The following is a 19,955-nucleotide window of genomic DNA, read 5'->3' as shown; positions in this document are numbered from 1 at the left end:
GGAGGAAATGAATTGTTACACTTTTATTACTAAACTCTTTAGTTTATTGTTACATTTTAAAGTTTAAATTAAGCTCATTTTTATTGATTGTATTTAGCAAACAACCCCATTTACAGTACAAGATATAACAATAACATTGTGTAAACTAACTAAATTTGATATTTAGTAACTGGTATTTGGTTACAATACATAAACAAATAATACAAATTTAAAGAATAATTTAGCAAAATAACATGTACTGCATCCAAACAAACTTTATAGCAAGTGTACAAAATGATTACTACAGTGAGGAGGTAATTTTAGCTGTTAAATACAACGAGCTAAACATCATTAAGAATCGATTAGTGTATTTTAAGTGAAGTGTAGTGCTCAATATAACTTTTCATTCTCAGTTGAAAGAATATAAACTTTGTATCACAATTTTTATCTGAATGAAATCCATATTTCACTGTTCTGATAGTTTTTGAGTAAAATCTTGACTAATTATAGTTTGAAAATTTTGTCACCACTTTAAATCTGATATGGTATTCTGAATTTTTTTCAATGCTGGTCTTAAATAGATTATTGTTTTTATTTCAACTTGATACCTGAATTCAATTATAAGATATAAATTTCCTAAAAAAACAAATAGACAGACAGATTGTAAATTAAGCAAGATAGGACCGTAATGTATAGCATTTCTTATTTATATTGACCTGTAGAGTACTTATTAACTACTTACAGAGTAATTTATGCACACCCTGTATAATATAAATTTTAATCACATCATTTTTTTACGACATAAATTGTTGTAGGTCAGGGTTTAAAATTTATTAAACGTGTTTAATTAATTCAAGTTAAAAATATGTATAAAAAAAAAAAAAAAAAAAAAAAAGAAAAGCAAGTGCCGTACTAAGAAACCAAAAATAAACTGATGGTACTAAAACTGTTTTTTAAATTTTATTATGTCAATAAATCATAACACTTGCAGTAGATTTGGAAAATAAGGTTAGAATTTATACAACTACTTTACTAACAATTGAATATTTAAAATCCCTTTAATAATGTTAAAAATCACTTTGGCAATAGGAAAATATTCCTGTTCATAAAATTAAATGCCTATTTAGTTTTATGAGTTTGTATGTCTACATTTGAATTTAAATACGGTATACATTTTCAACTGTTTATTGCAAAACAGAATGTTTTATATATGAATACTTTGTCCTCCATAACATGTTAAATTGTAAATATTTGATTTACAACGATAACTGTGTAAACATATAGCCTAACAGTAGAACTTGTCAGTGATTGTATTATTTATATTGATATTGTAAATTTTCCAGTTTGTTTGATTTGTTGATATCATACTTTGTACCGCATATGTCTGCAAGCAATAGTTTAATCAATAGTCAACAATGAAACGCTCTCTTCAATTACTTTTTGTAGTATCATGCATATTTGTAAGTATAATCTGCACACTAGTTTGTAAGTATAGTCACACTAATTTGTATCACTATATAATACTTAAGAAAATATTCTTATAAGTTTCAACAGAATGTCGTATTTGACAAAAAGTGAATGATAACTGATACTGTATTGTGTTGTATCATAAGTACTATTTACCACTGTTGTAAGTATTATTGCAAAAGAAAATAGATTTTTACTGAAAAGTTGGTACTTTTACAACAGATACAGTACACACATACATCCATACTTAATTTAATATTTTGTTCAATCTTGTTGTTTAAATCTAAAACTGAAGAAAAAACTGTTCATCGTAATCCTTTGGTTATAAAAAATAACAGATTTTTATTACAGTAAACATAAAAGTGACAATTTATAAACAAATAATATGGCATTAAAATCAGAAACAAAGAATTGTAAGTTTGGGCTTGCGTTCTTTATATAGTCGTAGTAATCAACTTTTTGTCAAATAGCCTAAACTACCCGAATGTTATTATTGCCATAATAACAGATAGAGTGCATGAAATATCAAGTCAGCATATGGAATTCTCCAGGTTATGGAACTAAAATGTAAAAATAATAACTTAAAATAATGTTATCTCTTCCGCCACAAAAGAATGACAGGTAGATTTCATGTGTATCTGTCATCTCAAATTACCACTTAGAAAATCCATTACTGATTATAGAGGTATACGTACATATCCTGTGTTTTCTGGTAGCACATTTGAATAAAATAATAAGCAAAAGATAGACACAGAATTCTGACATAAACATTTAAAACATATACATAATATATGCGTTATCTACTAATTAAAGAACCAAATCCAATCTTCTAAGCCAACAGTGAGATTGGGTATTAGCTTTTTGGAACTCTTCCATCTCTCTTGAAATAACCACTTGGGACAAGAACACATTTTTTCTGGGATTCTGCACCATAATCATAGGCCTCTACTTCAGCCTATCTCCTCTTAACCTTACAAGAGTTACAGCAATCAACCCCATTTCACATACATTTCAACCAAGACAAGTTCTTATGAGGTGAACCAATTCTGTGTAATGGTAAAGTATGATTAGACACTAAGGTTTTTTTGTCCCTCAGACATATCCCACGTGGATGTCCAACAGAAAATTTTATTCAGTGTTCGCTGATTTGGAGGTAGTTTGCGATACCTAAATGTGCTCTCCTACAGTAGTGGGTCTTGGCATGATGGGTAAATGTGGTGTAGATATAATTTTATTATTTTTTCTTAATATCATTTCTTGCGTCTTATTTCTTGAGGAACTGTGTTGTACAGTTAAAGGACCCATGGTAGAGGAGTTAGTCTTAGAGAATTACTAATGATTCTCATAACACTATGTGGTTGAACATCAAGCTTTTTCACAAGAGCATTTTTATTGAACACAGGAGCATAATATCCCTCAGTCGAGTATAACATGGATAAGGCCATGTATGCAAAGATTTGCATTTGCTTCCCTTGTTGCCCCATCTAGATGTTTTGTTAGTTCTGACTTTTACTGTAGTTTTTTATATATTGCTTTTAATATGAGAGATCAATTTAGTGTTACACCTACTATAATACTGCGAGTTGCCATTTTTTCTTAAAAGAACACCACAGAAAGGTATAATTAGTTGTATTTAATAATTTTATTATTAAGGTGGAAACATGAGATGAATGTTTTATGAGGATTGGGATTTTGCTTTCAAGTATTAAAATAAATTCAGAGAGTTTCAGGGTAAGAAGTAAGTGTGCTTTCTGTTGTCTTTGACCTCATTGTGTTGAGTAAGTACATCAATGTCATCTCTGTAGATACATTTTCTTTATATAACATCAGGGATGTCAGCGTTTAGATGTTGGTGCGAAGACTAATCTCTGAGGAAGTCCATCATGGAAATGTCTATAAGTAACTTTCCATACAGCTTAGGTGAAATTTTATGATTCCAATGCTTAGTGTTCTATTTATAAGATGAAAGAGGAAGGGACAAGAGATGATGTTAAGCCTGTACACTATGTTATAAGCTGAAGAAAGATCAATAAAGGCTGCAGATTATTTTATTTTCCTTTCATGACCCTTTCTCAATTAAAGATGTTAATGCAAGTACTTGGTCTCCGCAGTTTCTTCCAAGCCTAAAACCAGCCTGTTTTGCTAGAATGTATTCAGGAATTCATTATTCATTATCATCAATATTAGAATACATGTCAGTTTCTTCTTCAAAGTTAGTTACATTTAATATACAAAGCTAATTTAATAATATAATAATAATATTAAATTTAATAATAATATCTACTTCTTTAGAGTTGGGTACTTATGCATTGTCTCTCCAATTGAAGAAATCCTCCAGGCTGTAGAAGACTCTTTCCAGTTTCGGAGTTCCTTTTACAGATTCTGTGGATAGAACAGTAATATCTTCACTCAGGGAGTGGTTGATCGTGCTGGTTATTTTTGGATGTTTTAATCAGTTTATTAACACGACGACTGTGGCAGATGCCTTACGGCGCAGAATAATGGGTGGAATAGTCATTTTACCTCAGTATAAAGTTGCAGTGAAGGTGTTAAAGTTCATAAAATAGGGAAATTTTGAGAAGTTTTATGTAGTAACAAAGGTTGGGTCTTTCCTTTCTATACTCTTCATCTCAGAAACTTTATCAAAAGGGCTTTAAAAAGGGAAATACTGAACTATGGCTTTTGCAGCCTAATAAAAATTGGACTATTGGCATCCAAGCACTAGTTTTAAGGAGGATAAAACAAATTTTGTGTCAGGGTCCAAATTTAAATCTATTCACGTCTAATCATTTAGAGGAGAAGGATGAGGTGGCAAGCAACACAAGAAGTAGTTCTCAACAATGTTGTTTACAGCCTTCTTCCTTGAAGTTTTCTTGTCTCTGTAACACTCATCACTGGATTGATTGAAGATATTTTGGTAGTAAAATATTAAAAAGGAATTATTAATCTTGTCTGAAGAACTTTTGGTGGAGGAAAATAAATTTAAGTTTAAATAATTATTACATTTTAAATTGATGAGACTAAAGATGTCGTAATGAGGTAGATCTATACAAGATAAATTGTTGTAAACAGAATTAACTAACAATAAAATTATATTAACAATAAATTACTAAAAGTTATTATTATATATAGCGTATTATTATATTTCTAAATGATTTTTAACATATTTATGGTGAATGGTCTTTGAAATGTCAAAGCGTAGATATGTTTTTAAATGGATTGTACTCACATACACGACTATTCCATAAACATAGACATAAACATAGATATTTATTTGTACAAAACGTTCTTTACATGTTTTTTTACAATAGTGAACTGGTACATTGTCATAATATACAATACATACTAAAGCCTTATAGTAATTTTATTATGTTACAATAAAATTTAGTCAGAAAAATAACAAACACTTGATTTTTATTTAGAATTAACTAAGGAGGTTTAGCTGTAGTTCATCTATTTCATATATAGCTTTGTCAATAAGAACAATTCATTTTTCAATTTTCCTATGGTCATTGACTTAAATGTTAAGGGTAGGTTATTGTACAATATCAACCCCGAATACAAAGGGCTTTTTTCATAGAATGTTGAGCGATGGAGGGGTATTCTAAAATTAGCGTTATTTCGAGTGTTATAATTATGTTGAAATCTTAGATCTTCTATTAGTTGGTCTTTGCTTAAATGGATATAAACCAACAACTCATATATGTACAAACTGGTTAAAGTTAATATTTTTTTATTTCTAAACAATGATTTGCAAGGTGCTCGAAAATGAGAATTTGTCATTATTCGGATAATTCTTTTTTGTAATCTGAAAACTGCTTTAATGCCAGGAGCTAGACCCCATAACACAATCCCATAACTAAGAATTGATTCCACATAACCATGGTAAACAGATTTTAGAACGTCAAATGAAACATTTTCTCTTAAGTGCAAAAATATAAAAGAAATGGATCTTAGTTTTGACAGAAGGTCATTTAGATGAGCTTTCCATTTAAAATTACTATCAATTTTAATTCCCAAGAATTTATGTGAGTCAACTAAATTTGGGAAGTTAAAATTGCCATTTTTATTGTTTCTAATACCAAATTTTATTACTTGGGTTTTATCTATATTAAATTTTAAACCATTGGAATGAAACCAAGAATCCAAATCATCCATCACTTCTGAAAGAGTGATTATTAGTTCTTCACTAGTAGAGCTTTTGATAATAGCTGTTGTGTCATCAGCAAATAATATTAAATCTTTGGTAATAGATCTAGGAAGATCGTTTATAAAAATTAAAAAGAAAAGAGGACCCAAGATAGAACCTTGTGGCACTCCCACACTATTACTTTTCCAATTTGAATACACTTTATTGTAGTTCTCTTGAATAACTGTTCTTTGTTTCCTTTTTGTTAGGTAAGACTTTAGAAGGGACAAACAATTTCCACCAATGCCATAGTCATGTAGCTTTAACAGTAAGACCGAATGATCTACACAATCAAACGCCTTAGACAGATCACAGAAAATACCGGCTGTATTCCGTGACCCGTCCAGACCATGTAATATGCTGTTTGTAAATTCTGTCAAAGCTGATTGAGTATTCATGTTTTTTCTGAATTGTTTATCGTAAAAGAGTTTGTTTTTTTCAAAGTATTCAACTAATTTAGAGTGAATAATCTTTTCAAATATCTTTGAGAAATTGCTTAGAACTGAAATAGGTCGATAATTATTTAAATCTAACTTCGAGCCCTTTTTAAAAACTGGAGTAACTTGAGAATACTTTAATCTATCAGGAAAAATCCCTTCATTTAAACATTTGTTGATTATTTGTGTCAATGGTTCTGAAATGATATCAACAGAGATTTTAATTAGTCTTATTGGTATCCCATCCCACCTTACAGAAATTTTATTTTTAAGACCTAAAACACATCTCCTGATCTCATCAACTGTACAAGGTTCAAGATTGTGCAATGCAACCCTCTCTTCAGTACAAAAATTTCTTAATGAATTATGAATTCCTTTTACAGTAGCCTTTGGAACACTAATTTTTTGTACAATGTTAGAAAAATAATCATTAAAAAGTTCAACAATTTGAGCTGGATTACTTATTTCCGTGTTATTTGAATCTATTAAAGTAATTTTATCTCCTCTGTTTTTATTATCTTTACCGAGTACTTTATTCACAACATGCCAGGCAGCCTTGCATTTATTTTCTGAGTTCTGTATAAACAAGGAGTTTGCCCTTTTCTTTGCCTCAATAACTACTTTTTTGAAAATCTTTTTGTAGGATTTAACATAACTTAGAAATTGTATACTTCTACTGAATTTTGATTTCCAGTGAAGTTCACGTTTTCTTTTTGCTGATATTTTTATTCCTTGTGTAATCCAATGTAAAACTACTTTTTTTCTTTTCTGTTTAACTTTAACAGTTTTTGGAACAAAAGCAGACTCATAATGTCTTAAAAAACAAGTTAGAAAGTTATTGTAGCTTTCCTCGGCATTTATACTTGGGCTTACTGTTAAATCGTCACAATTTTTTAGTGATTCCATAAAAATATTAATTTGTTTACTAGAGAATATCCTTTTCCTTACCAGTATTTCTTTAAAGCCTTGCTTTTCTATTGTATTTTGTGGGATATTTAAAAAAATCGCATTATGGTCAGAAAGACCTAGGTCAATATTCATTTTGGCTATAACATCATATCCTTTTCTAGTTAATATGTTATCTATACAAGTTGAAGTATTTACTGACACTCTAGTTGGATCACCAAACATACACTGAAAACCATTACATTCAATTATTTCTAAGAATTTGCTTGTTATATCATTTTCTACTAGTATATTTACATTAAAGTCACCCACTATTAAGATCGATTTATTCTTTAATACTTTTTCAATTATTAAGAACATTTTCTCAAGTTTCGCAAAAAATATTTTTCTGGCATTATAGTCTGGTATAGTGTAGATAGAAACAATGACTACGCTATGATCAAGAAGCTCAATGCACGAACATTCAAAAATAAAATCTTCATATAAATCAATAAAAAGTTTAATTGGTATATAGGGATAGTGTTTTTCTATTAAAAGACAAGAACCTCCTCTTTGATTATTTTGTCTTACATAATAATCACCTAAAATATAATTATTTAATGAATTTAATATATTTATACACTCATTGTCAAGCCAATGTTCGTTCAGTGAGATTATCTTTATTTTTGATTCTGATAAAAATATATTTAGTTCTGAAATTTTGTCTTGGCTTATACCTCGGATGTTGTAGTGCATTATTAAATTATAGTTTCTAGCATGCATATTATTAATAGCTTTGGAGCATACTAAGTTAGCCTTATGAAGTTGATTTTGCATGTCTTCTTTGGGAAAATTTCTGCTAATTACATTTGGAATTCAAGGCTGGTCTAAGTTTGCCGAGACTGTGTCGTTGTCAAGAAGTTCTAGTTTAAATCTACACTATTACCAGTTACATTTGTTGAAGATGTATTTGTGGGAGAGACATTTTGTAACTTTGTAGGTGTCTTAGTGAGAAAGGTGTTTTGTGAAGATGTAGGAGAGTCAGTGAGAGAAATATTCTGTGAGAGTGTAGGTGTGTCAGTGAGGGACAAACAAGATGCAAATGTATCTACACTGAGACCTATATCACTGAGCACAACAACTTCACCGGAGAGTGGAGACTGCGATGAAGGAGAGATATCTAGCTGCTGTTTCTGCGCCTGGTGCTCAGCTAATTGCTTCCTCAGGGTTCTGACAAACTCGTTGTGTGTGAGGCCTCTCCACAGTTGCCTCTGTGCTGTTGGTTGTTCATACGAGACTATGCAGACTGTTGCTCCGGTAACCTGCTGAAACTCAACAATGTTCTTGGCGAAATGAGATACCTGGATCAAGTCTCTAACACATCCGACTGCAGAACACACCAGTGTTTTGAGATCTTTCGAGATGAAGTCTTCTTGAAGTTTTAGAAAGAACCATGATTCATTGTTGTCAAGCATTACCCCTTGGTGTTTCAACATATTCACTTTTTGAAGGTCAGAGAGTTTTATTTAGATGTTTATATTTCTTTCAATATACATCTGTTTAGTCGTATTTTTATGAAAAACAAGGTCATTATTCACGTAATAGTTTTGTGTTGTAATGACAGATTCATGTGTCAATTTCCAAATGTTCATATTACTGTTTGCTAGTAGAAACACAATGTTGTCAGCATACATAATTGCTTCACTGTATGGTAGGTGTATTGGTAGGTCATTTGTAAATATAATAAACAGTGCTGACCTTAAAACTGACATTTGTAGTACGTCCCTTCTTCTTGGTGTTGGATGTGATCGCACAATACTTGTTAGCTCATGTTCACATTTTTCACCTTTACTACTTGGATTTGTCCCTTCATGTAGGAATCGAATCATTTTAGGGCTGTCTCTGCGATTCCCAGACTTCTTGAGTTCGCTTGATTAAAAACAGTCACTTACACAGTAAAATTCAAGTAGCAATAGACATATATCCCCCTTTATCTTTTTTACCTTATTTTTACTCTACTACTAACATTCCAGCGTTTTATTTAAATTTTATGTTGGCGGCTAGATGCAACTAGGCCTACGCACAGGCAGATTGCCCATGTAGGCTTTCCAGTATTGTTATTTTCATTGTGCTATTCGTTACATTTTCTTACATTTCTTCTACATATATGAGCTGCTGTACATATAATAATAGCTATTTCATTTAAGAACCATTGTATATATGTTACATATAAACTGCTGGAATAAACGTTATTCATTCATTCATTCTTAATTTGGCCAAAACTAGATCATGTCCAAGGTAATCAAATGCTCACTCAGGTCTAGGTAGGTGCTGAAAATGTTCTCTGCTATGTGCTCTGTAAGATCAGCATTTACAGTTGGCATTGACTTCTCTTTTGTAAAACGAAGTTGATTGTCTGATTTATCTATACAATGTTATATACAGGATGGCAATATGTCAGTTTCCTCATAAATTGGGATATTTTGTTTCGATATGTTGGTAACAATGTTAAGTTGGCAGCAACACGGAGTAAGTTCATTGTTGTCTGTTCCGGTGTAAAGTGACGCTCTTTGCATCTATTATTTGTTTGTGTGTGTTTTAAAAATGTTTACAACCGAACGAGATTACATACATCAGTTGTGGTGGAAGCATAATAAAAATACAGTAGAGTCCCGTTAATCCGACCTAATTGGGACCGAGCCCTATTCAGATTATGTGATTGTTCAGATTAGCCAGAATCTGGCAACAAGATGGTGCCCCAGCACATTTCGGTATCCTAGTTCAAGATTTTTTAAATAACACATTTAATGAATGGATTGATCGCCATGGTACAATCGATTGGCCTGCACGCTCGCCAGACCTGACCGCATTTGATTTTTCACTGTGGGGTATTATAAAGGAGACTGTGTATCCTTCAAAACAGCAAAATCTTGACGTACTCAGAAACCGAATTAGAAATGCATTTGAACCTGTTAACAATGATAAACCTTTATTGCTAAAAATTTGTGAGTCTGTTCTCAGTCATATAAACTGCATACAAAATCAAGGTGGACATTTCGAACAACTGCTATAACACTGTAAGGTAATATGTGAAACAAATTTACCTTTCAATGTATTATATGAAACAAATTTCATATAATGAATTTGTTTTCTCTTCTGGGGAAACATATGTGCCACCCTGTATTTATTCTACTATAAGGATAGTGTATGATGTTAATACTTTCACTCCCAGTTTGGCACAGTACTCTGAAGTAGAGTCATCATGTTTAAACTCTGATATATATATATATATATATATATATAATTTCATTCTGGATATATATATATATATATGTAAACATATATATGTTTTATATATATATATATATATATATATATATATATATATATATATATATATGTTAAACAAACTTGTTTTAGTCAGAACAAATTTTATGATTGTAATGGGATCGAGTTATTCTCAATAATTGTATGTTACAGGGTGCTGCTTTCTGCAATCCAATCTCTGTTCCAGAAGCTGAGCCTAAGCCTATGGCTATTGCTATAGCTGATCCCGTGGCTGAGCCGTTAGCCATATCTGGTCCACAGGATCCAATAAGTGATATGGTCAACCCTCTTGTCTCTCTTCTTATTGGTGCCTTAGTTAATTTAGGTTAAGAAAGTATTAGCAAGTATAAATAGTATCATAAATAATAAATTATATATTTTTTAACCTGGTGTGATCTTTCAAAACTCTTCCAGAGATCATAAACTCCCATCAGCCACAAATTTCCAGAGATCGAAAAATCTCTTGGCTTTTAAAGATTTGAAGATATCATAATTTCAAGAGACTAGAATACTCTACTGGCCTTTAAAAAACCCCTTTGCATATCAGTTATTCCCAAAGACTAGGTACTGTGTCATCCCCCAAAACCCTTTTTTGGAATCTTCTGTAGATTAGTATTGCTCAACCATGTCCAAGTATATAACATTCATTGAGTACAAATTGTGTATTTGGTGTCATAACAATTTGCTAACAGTCACATGATAACAATTGCGTTGAGTTTGTTATTGTATCTGACTAATGAAAAAATTCTTCAAAAAGCTTTTGTTAGAAGTTGTAGAGTTTCTTGTAAACTCTATTTTTAATAATACTAAAGTATTGTTTTAATTAAGTGTACAATTGTTTAAAAAGCACATCCATTAATTATTCAACTTAAAGGATAACTGATTGTGGTTTAGTGTAGTATAGTGTTTCTTTGTTCCTAATTTAAGCCAGTTTAAAATGTAAAATAATACAATCAATTATTTAATAAACATAATATTACGACTGGATGTGCATAATAGCAAATAGATGTGCATATGCATGCAATAGGATACTTTCAACCAAATCTCTCTCTCACAAAACTAAAACTAGAATATACAAAACAATTATATGTCCAGTGCTTTTGTACGGATCCGAAACATGGAGGCTAAATAAGAAGGATGAGAAAAAGCTTCTAGTTTTCGAAAATAGAATTTTACGTAAAATTTATGGGCCATCATATGAACAAGGGGTATGGAGAAGAAAACATAATAGAGAAATCAGGGAGCTCTACAATAGTACGGATGTAATAGGAGAAATAAAGTGCAGAAGACTCCGTTGGGCAGGCCATGTTTTGAGAAGAGAAGAGAAATGCAAACTGAGGAGTGTAATGTACGGTAACCCAGAAGGAAGACGACCCCGTGGGAGACCGAAAGTGAGATGGTGGAACCAGGTGAAGGCTGATATGGAGAAGGTGGGCGCTTCAGAGGAAGATGCGGAGGACCGTTCAAGATGGAGGAGCTTTGTTGGTGCGGCTAAATATCACCTCCGATATAAATGGCCCTGGGAGTAAGAGTAAGTAAGTAAGTAATATTACGACTGGACTGTTCCAGTGTGTAATATGTCATATTAATCACCCTTATATACATACAAGAGAAAATTGTATTACAGACTAACAGCATATGGATGGCCGAGTTTAATTTTTATTAATATATAATCCTAAAATTTTAGTCATATTTACCTTTTGTGAAATAAAACCTGTTATGAAAAATTACCTGTAAAAACAGTTATGAAAATGGTAATTTACGAATTAGGAAACAGAAGAGTATTAGTATTTTGTTTACTATACAAAAAAATTCCCAAATTTCCCAAATTTCTTTGGGGCCATACCACCTAGTATATTTCGAAACCTTTATGTATCACTGATTTATATACAATAATAAACTATAAATCTAACAAAAATGCTATTTTGAAATTTTTAATATTTGGTAACAGTAGTGTTTAAGGTTTTTGATTCATATACAAACAATCTATTCTTATGTAAATAGTTGCTGTTTTACCATTACAATAAATAGAACAAAAATCTATTTTTAATGGTCACTTTGAAACACTTTGTGAAGATTTTAAACGTAATATAATAACAAAAATATGTAATAAAATATTAATAATGTCAAAAACTTATAAATTAAATAATTATGTTGACTAGCAGCAGAAACAAAACCAGGAATATTGGGAAAATATGAACAAAAATTTAAAGCATTTTTATATTTAGAATTTATTTAATATTTTTTTATGTAATTACAGTAATGTGAATACAAATAATTTAACATATAAATAAGATGGATGGGCTTGGATTGATTGACTCAAACTTGTAATGTCTGGTGAAATGCCGCTCAGTTTTAAACGAAAGTCATTCTCAACAGATGCTAGTCTATCGCTAGACTTGTTTTTCAGACATATTAAGGATGAGAATCCAGCTTCACAGAAGTATGAAATCGTGAAGGGTAGCAAAAATTAATTTCACTGCTCTATCTGCAATCTCACAATAGTCATGGGGTCTTTGAATCCAAAAGTCAATGAGAGTAGTTTGGTTTAAAAACTTCTTTCCGATATAAATGACTATTTAATTCGGAAAAAACAATTACTCTTTATCAGTTGTTGAAAAAATCAAGTATTTTCGTGATATCGCAACATGTATTTTTGATTCACATAATAACATCAAAGTTCTTTGGAAAGTACTAGCACAAATTTTCCTTTAACTCTTTACAATGTTTACTGATGTCACGTAATAGTGTGTTACTAAAAGCTCATTTTCTTCTACAAAGTGTATAAGTAAAGGGGACAGTGAAATCTTTTCTTTCTTAACTTGATCATCTGTACAACTGATATTTTAAAAGCATTAATCTTGTAAAATACTCAAAATGGAGTATTGTATGTTCCTTTAAGGCAGGCTTCTATTAAAGACATTGAGCTTAAAGAAAATGTTAGCAAAGTAATCCAACCTACAAGGCCATAGTTCGTCAGTGACACGATCTCGAAGCTCAAAATTTGTATCTGATGAGAAAATTAATATCTCGTGCCGTAATTCGAAAACTTGAGTCTAAACTTTACCTCTTGACAATTTCTGTTTATGTGTAAAGCTCGTAATAAAGTTCACTGTCCTTACAGCCCCATTCAGGACAGTTTTCAACTCTGCTTGACATCTTTTTGTCATAAGTTTCCTTATGATGGGCTGCAGTGAACTTGTGTAGCAAGGGGAACCTCCATTTTTATTTTTGCAACCACTCCACTTTGTGCTCCTGTCATAGCTCCTGTTCCATCCGTGCATATACCTACACTTTTCCTCCAGTAAATTCAATTTGTTAATTTTTCAAATACCTCCCCATTTGTGTGAGCTGGTGGTATGCCCTCACCAACTTTACTTTCATCTTCGTATCTTATATGTAACATTTGTTACATCTATATTTTTGTCTATTTGAATTGCAAAGTACTTGCTTTTGTCACTTTATTCACTAAAGTTTCTTTTAGATTTAACACCGTGTCCAATATTCTTCTTGTTACCATATTGTCAGATAAGGAAACCACATCAAGCTGTTTCCCTTCCTTTTCTCCAATTAATGTGGAGACAATGTCTTTAGCTGCTGGTAAAACTAGTCTCCCTAATAGTATGGGGCTTTAGCTCTCAAGGAATCCTGAGGCCCACCTTGGTGAAGCCTCAACAGCTCTGATGTTCAATACAGTAAAGGAAGTACTAGCTGCTTTAAGTTCAGATCCCTTCCATTTGACAAATTCAAAAGATTTGTCTTTAAAATCTTCATGTTTGGTGTTGAAATGGCGCTTTAAGAGAAATGGTTTCACTGAGTGATAAAAATTCAAGACAAATTGCACTATGTGGCAAATGTTCATTAATATTTCCAGTAAAAGTAAAACCAAACTTTAGACAGTTTTCACCATATTTTCTATATTTGTTGTTCCTTTCACACTGAAAACGTAGAACTGAAGAAATTGAATTGCGTAGATATGGAAGAAGAGCTTGGTTTCTTGCCATCAGAGACTATGATAGGGTTAAGTTTACCTTTATAAGGTGACAATGTTATGCGTTATAAAACTACTGCTACTTTCTTTAAATCGAAATAAACCTATGACGCTTAAATTTTCCATTCCATTTTTTAAATTCCATATGACAAATGTGTTAGACTGCGAATACCAAGCACAGTTAGTAAGTTACAGTTCACTTTTGTAGCACACATTAGACATGTTGACTTTTGCCATGCGTTATAGAATGTTCCGGCAATAAAAATCTGATCTGATTTGATTTGACATGTCCATGCGCTACGGACCAACTGTAGTCCCCTTCCCTCGGCACGCAAAAATACAAATACTGACTCATAGAACAGCTGCACATTGTGCTGTAGTCTACAGTGGTCGGCAGTGTGTCATCTGTATTCTCACTGCAAACATAAATTCCACTGCTGTGATTATTTGCATAATAAAAGTGTGAGAGCCGATTGCCATGGCGAGTAAGCAGAAGCACTCTTAACGACAAGCTAGACGCCCCTCGTGCAGTCACTCAAGAATCAAAGGAGTGTTAGGAGGAAGGAAGTGATGACGAGAACTTTAGTGATAAAGTGATAAGATTTGGTGCCACAAGCAGACGGTCCAGCAGTGCTTAACATTACACTAGAATACCTAGAGCAACAGGCTACTGCTGCACTAGCTGATACCATGTTTAACACAATGGCAAAACTATGCATTATCAAATAGACTCTCTTCACCACGACAAAAGACAATTACTGAGTTCACCTTTTAATAATTAGTATTGTACACGGCGATAATATCAGTACTGAATGTGCAGTTTTTGTTTGATTTCACTTTTTAATTTAACTCATGCAACCTATAAGTTGCAATTTGGTACTGTGTTTAAACTTCATTATTTATGTACTACACTGTACCATATGCAATTTGTCCTAATTAGTACGCGTATTTACTGAAAGTTCACGTTTCTTTAGATTTTTTACGAAATAATGCACCCATTTAAATTTTTTAGGTAATTAGTTGCTATAATTGCACATTATCCTTAGAAATAAATACACCTGCAAGTAGCAATGAAACATCCTCTACCAAACTTGGATAGTCTTATTTCAACCTCAATTCTGTAGTATTATTATTTAGTATTAATAACAAAGCATAATAGAAAACGAAGAAATATAAAATACATAATGAATAATTATTTACGTAATACATAATGAACAACTACAATTCCTCTAGCATAAGGTAGGGAGGGGGTCTGGAACCCGTTCAATGAGCATCCTCTCAAAATGTATACTATACCAATAAGACACACTTCCCAAGTTTCTTTTTTATATTCCAAATAAAAAATTTAAGAAGGGCATACTATACCCTGTGGAGTTACCAAAGGAAGGACAGGTCATTAACAGTCAGAATACCAACGAAATCATCTATTTATTACCACCATAGGTTAACGTTAACAACATAAAACACCAAAACTCCATCCATACAGAAATACCAACCACTAGTACAAAACTAGATAATGTACATTTCAACACTCAATTTATTGTCTCTAATGAAATAGATCAAGATAACAAACTAGCACAGTAATTAAACGAAAATGTTGTAGTTAAATAATGGGTGTATTCAATTAAGACTCTAAACAGGAACAATAAGTTATTGAAAACCTAGTTATATTAATATCTACCCTTTTCTATTCAGTAAAAATTATTGTGTTTTCCATTCTCTTAATATTTTAATATTTTTGGGTTTATTGTGACAACAGTATTGGATAAATGCAGATCAGATTTACTTCGATAACACTCTAAAGTATTAAATCCTTTCAATTGGTACTGTAGTGTAAATAGAAACAACCATTTGCTTAAAACTTGTTTCATCTGAGCAAATGTTTTTTTTTTTTCGAGTATTTTTAAAGGAATTTTTTTACAATAAGTGTTTTCTGTTTCTATCCTATTTATTAAATTTTGAAGTCTATTTTCTGCATATCAGAATTTATTAAGGTTATGAGCTATAAATAAATAATTTTAAAACTTGACTTAAATAAAAATATACTTGCAAAAGGTGAAATTTTAGGCTTTATTTTAATATAGAAAACATGTAACATGGTTCTATCATGATGTGTTTCTTTCAACATTCTCATCCTCTCAAGACAATTCAGCTCTACCATTTAACTATTTTCTCGGAAAGCATTTTGATGCATTTTCTAAAATAATATGCCATCAATATTTTGTTTATGGCATTTTCATGAAATAGTATTTGTGAAGTAGTATGTTCATGTTATAAATATTTAACAAGTCCTTGCAAGAACCTACAGTACAAAACACTGTAAAGCCCCGTTTCCATTTAAACAAATTTGTATCGCAACACGTTGCACAACATGTGCCTCCGAAACTTGTTTAAATGGAAACAGTCTGCAACATGTTGCGCAACATGTGCCGGGGACAAAATTGTTTCAGGCCACCGTGAAACAAAACATGTTGTGCAACTTGTATCACGAACTATTGGAAACAGGCTGCAACAATGTGCCGGGACTTGTGCATGCGCAGTACTGTTTAGTCGCTGTCAACCTAACCTCAACGTTAACCGACACGTGCTCCTTGTTCAAGTCGTAGAACTTTACATTTTTTTTAGTTACGGTAGAATCTATTATATTGTAATTATAAATAGAATAATTAATTATAATATTTATTGCGATGGAGTGGCCAAAGTGCAAAGTGGCAAAGTTAATTGAATTGTATGAACAAGAGACAGTTCTTTGGAACATAAGAAATTCAAGTCGCAAAAATTCCAACACCAGAACTGATGCACTTAAGAGAATTGCAGACGTTATGGAGAAACCTATTGAAGAAGTCAAGAAGAAGCTTCATTGTATAAGATCTCAGTATATGAGAGAAAAAACAAAAATTGAGAAAAGTAAGAAAAGCGGAGCTGGCTGATTTGGAAACCCTGTGTAGGTACATCAGGGAACTGTAGCTATCACCTGTAGCTAAAAACGGAGGGTTGTCGCTAACATTTCTCCAGGAGTAATAGGTTTTCGATATTTAAAATTTTTATGATTTTCGGTGCAACAATAAATTTTCAAAATCAGAAGCTTTCATACTCAAAAAATTATAAAAACCGCTTTGCATACGTAAGTCTCTCATCAAAGAGTTATATGCTCCTCCCGTTTCTCTATTTGCTAAAAAGCTTCGAATCCACCATCTTGGACGTTTACGCTTTCTTTTCATAAGTTGGAAGTAAGCGCCTGCCATGACCACGAAAGCTGAGGTAGAAGCATTGCTCATATTCACTCGCGAAATTAGTAGTTAAGAACTTAGAAAACACTATACTGTATCTTTAATTCTCAACGCTGTACTGCTGAACGCTTACAAAATGTTGCAGATGTTTCAGTTCATGTTTAGCCGGTCAAATTTTATATGCCACAAGTTGCGCAACATGTTTCAGCAACTTGTGTTAATGGAAACGCACCTTAATAAGTCAATGTTTATATATAAAACAACAATAACAATTTAGTTATTACAATTAATGTAGTAACAATTAATATGTCCATATAAAATAAAACTAAATTTTACACCTTCCACTGGATATATCAAAATCGTATACTATCTACCTTTCGTTTAAAAAATCTCAAGATTGGATATAAGGATTGATTCATTTGTCTAGTTTACTGTGTAAAATGGCTGTTAGAGTGGGTTTGGCTTCCTTAATTTTAAAGGTGTTTGCAAGTTTTAACATGAAGGAGAACTGCCATTTGCCTACTTTAACTGCTAGACTCTGAAACAAAGAAAGCTTCACCTTTCATTCCCGTTTCGTCAAAAATTGATTAAATTTTAGTAAAACATTTTTTATGCTTAATCTTCTTTCTTAAGAATTCTTTTACATCTGTCCAGGATTCTACCAATGAATTTTGTATTCATTGATTCTACTATCCAACAGATGATACAATGTCAATAACCAACTGTAAACAAAATACTGTTTCATGTCAAGTTTCAAGGAGAATGTAATTAACTATTTTATTTTTGACCTTATAGTTGAAAGTATTTACACTAACAATGACACTGCTCTGTCATTGGCACAGGAATAACAAAAATATTAGTACAAAACAATCACAGAAAAGTTGTACAAATAACAAGTGCATAATTAAAATAGAGACAATATTTTGAGTGTTATCTTGTTTTTAAACTACTTAGAGTAATGCTGTAATACAGTTACTAAATCAACACATATCTACAGTCAATAATCCACCACTGAATCTTTTTGGTGATTTCTTTGGCTTACATGAATTGCACATCTTTGGTAAAAACCGAACAAACAAGTCAGGGATTAAATAACTTAACAACAATATGTACATTTTCCCTTTTGAATAAATGTTCCTTCTTGACAATTACCCTATAAATCTTGCTTACATCTATGAATTGATGTTAATTCTACTTATTTCTAGATAAGAAATGGATGGATAATGGCCGGATAGGTCTTTATTGAGATGTCAGCTATCATCAGGTCTTTAAATTCTGTAAATTGAGAATACAATCCGTTTCATCAAAGGCTAATTCCATAATTCAGTCAGAACCAGGCTCAAACCGTATACTTATTTTATTAGATTTTGAAAATAAAAATAAAATGGCAAGAATACAAAGCTTCTTAACCTCTAAACACGGTTGTTATAAATATAATTAAATATAGAAGATGATAACTTATTTTGGTAGTTACAGTGGTGCAACTAAGGGGGGATGACGAGGATAAACATCCCCAAGGCCCCTAGAAAGGAATAAAATATGAATTTAGCATCAATCCAACTAGTCTGAAATAAGCTTATATAATCAATACAAGTTTAAATGTATTTGAATTTATTCCATAATACCCCGCGTGGTCTACTCTTCAATGAGTTTCATCCCCCCCCCCAAGGGCAAATCCTAGTTACACCACTGGGTAGGTATAATGGGAAACTAACACTTGGAAAATTGGACAATTCATACTGTAGCTCCATGCAAGGGCCCAGTTCTCACAATAATAATCACAACACACAGTTCCTTTTCATTACATAAGCATGCTAATAAAAATAAGGTAGGTTACAAGTGCTCAACATCGAACCTCAAACCAAAAAATGATTCTTTAGATACTGGTAAACAGTAAATAAAAAATTTAACTAAGAGATTCTTCTTCTTTTATTTAAAATAATTAGACTCATTATGCAATAATCTTACATATAATTATTTGTTTGATTTATCTGAATGCTTGCAATGCAATATGCAATGACATTAATGAAAAAATAATGTAATTTTGAATATGTTTATATAGTTTTATGAATAATTTTAACTCTGCAAAACAATGTGGTGAATAATTTGTAGAGTATTTCTGCCATTTTATATTATTCAAGATTTTTTTATCAGGTCAATTCCTAAAAATTCAGTTTAAATTTCAGTTCTTAAGATAAATTTTGTGAAGATAGAATAATATAAAATATAACTCTGATCATTCCATAGGGAACTAACTATAGGCATTTTAATGATGATTTTTGGGCAGTTTTGTAACAAGCCTAAATAAAAGTGCTCAAAATAAAGATGTTATTTTGGTACAGCGTTTATATAACGAAACATCTCTTCCAAGAAACACGCGGTTTCATGATTCATGAATTGTGAAAATATTTTTTTAATAAAATGAAATTTAAGAAAATTACTTTGTTTTA

Source organism: Homalodisca vitripennis, chromosome 7 (genome assembly GCF_021130785.1).
Source record: "Homalodisca vitripennis isolate AUS2020 chromosome 7, UT_GWSS_2.1, whole genome shotgun sequence".
Classification (NCBI taxonomy): Eukaryota; Metazoa; Arthropoda; class Insecta; order Hemiptera; family Cicadellidae; genus Homalodisca; species Homalodisca vitripennis.
The sequence above is the reverse complement of the archived record's forward strand: the minus strand, read 5'-3'. Positions refer to the sequence as shown.